This window comes from Chiloscyllium plagiosum, chromosome 41 (assembly GCF_004010195.1).
Source record: "Chiloscyllium plagiosum isolate BGI_BamShark_2017 chromosome 41, ASM401019v2, whole genome shotgun sequence".
Taxonomy (NCBI): Eukaryota; Metazoa; Chordata; class Chondrichthyes; order Orectolobiformes; family Hemiscylliidae; genus Chiloscyllium; species Chiloscyllium plagiosum.
The window spans coordinates 20206188-20207689 of record NC_057750.1 but is presented as its reverse complement, the minus strand read 5'-3'; the positions used below and the strand labels follow the sequence as shown (position 1 = coordinate 20207689).

The following is a 1502-nucleotide window of genomic DNA, read 5'->3' as shown; positions in this document are numbered from 1 at the left end:
GTCTGGGCGGGTTACTCTCCGGAGGGTCGGTGTGGACTGGTTGGGCTGAAGGGTCTGTTTGCGCACTGTAGGGAATCAAACCCAATTAGTGAACCAGATGGGTTTTTCCAACAATCAACAAATAGATTCATGGTCATCAGTCGATTCTCAATACCAAATATCTTTGTTGAATTCAAATTTCAGCATTTGCTGTTGTGGGATTCGAAGCCCCAACCCAACCCAATCCATGGAACACCTTCTACCCTCCCTCAGCTCATTGCATTATTTTTTTAAGGTCATGTCCCTTTAAGAGTCCATTCCGCCCCGCCCTTCCTGCAAAAGGCGGGCCCGAGTACCCTTCCGCTACCCGATTGGTCGATGCCCGCTGCCAATCACCGCGGAGCGGTCCAATCGGTTGTAGGCCAGTGACGTAAGGCGGAGGCGGGTCACCAAGTCTCTGTGACGTCAAGACCAGTGCCGACGCAATCCGGAGAGCAGCGGGGCCTCCCACGCCGGGCGCAACCAACTGCCCCGGAGGACTGGGGAGGGGGGGGTGGCGCGCCAACCTCACCACCTTTTCTTTGTCGTTGACGCACACAGAAACCGCTAGAGAATCTCAGAAGCATCCGACGGTCAAGAAATCGAGTCAGGATTAAATTCCCGATTCGTGTGCGACGCTCATCGTCATTTTTCTCCAACACTTACCCAAATCAACACCCATCTCTTGTTCCGTCCCCCCGACATAGACGGCGGAGGTTGTGTTTTGGGTTGCGGAGGGGGCGGGGCCGTTCGCTTGACGTAAAAAGGGGCCGGCCTTCAGAACCGCGCGCCGATTGGCTCCGAGGAGCGCGCTGTCGTCACCAACCCCCCGCCCCGCCCGCCCTCGAACACGCCTATTGGCCGAAGGTGGGGCGCCCCCTCAGGTCCTACCGGTCGGTCGGGCCGTCCATCATATTTTCCACACACGCACACTCTCTCCCCCCCCCAGGCCTTCTTACGACCAGAAAGGCGGACTACCCGGCTTTCCGCGACTGGACGAGCCCGGCGTCCGTCAGGGCGGAGGCCGGCCAATCGGAGCGTGCGGTCCTCTTCCCAGCCACCCTCCCTTCACCTGTCGGGGTCCCGCCTTCTTCCGCGGGGTAAGGGCGAGCGCCAGGGCCGGGGGCCGGGGGCCGGGGGCCGGGGGCCGGGCAGCGCGCGCGCGGGGCGGGCGGGCGGGCAGGCAGGGCGCGGGGGCGCGTTGCTGAGGTAACCGAGACCCGAACGTTCCGTTTCTGTTCGAAATTTGAATCTCAACGGTTTTTCCTCCCGCCTTTGTCGTCCTGTTTTAAACGGCCGCTTCCTCTTGTCCTGTTTATTTGTCTCGGTCTCGGTCTGTGTGTGTGTGATGGAAAAAAAGCAAAATTCGACGCTCTTTTGCTTTAAAATCCAAATCCATGAGGTAAAGGAGGTCGGAAAGTTTGCAAATAAACCCCCCCCCCCCCCCCGAGCTCCTTCTTCTCGGATTTAAAAGGGGAGGGGAG

The 1502-nt window shown here is 59.3% G+C and overlaps 1 protein-coding gene across 2 annotated transcripts in view; it reads left to right on the top strand.

Annotated features, from left to right (window-relative positions):
- Positions 1-1029: 1029 nt before the first annotated feature.
- Positions 1030-1502, top strand: part of LOC122542926 (palmitoyltransferase ZDHHC5-like) — a 60161-nt gene continuing 59688 nt past the window's right edge. For both annotated transcript variants that reach the window (XM_043681072.1, XM_043681070.1), the window contains exon 1: positions 1030-1118. The gene's annotated coding sequence lies outside the window, so the exon portion shown is untranslated. The remainder of the gene's footprint in view (positions 1119-1502) is intronic.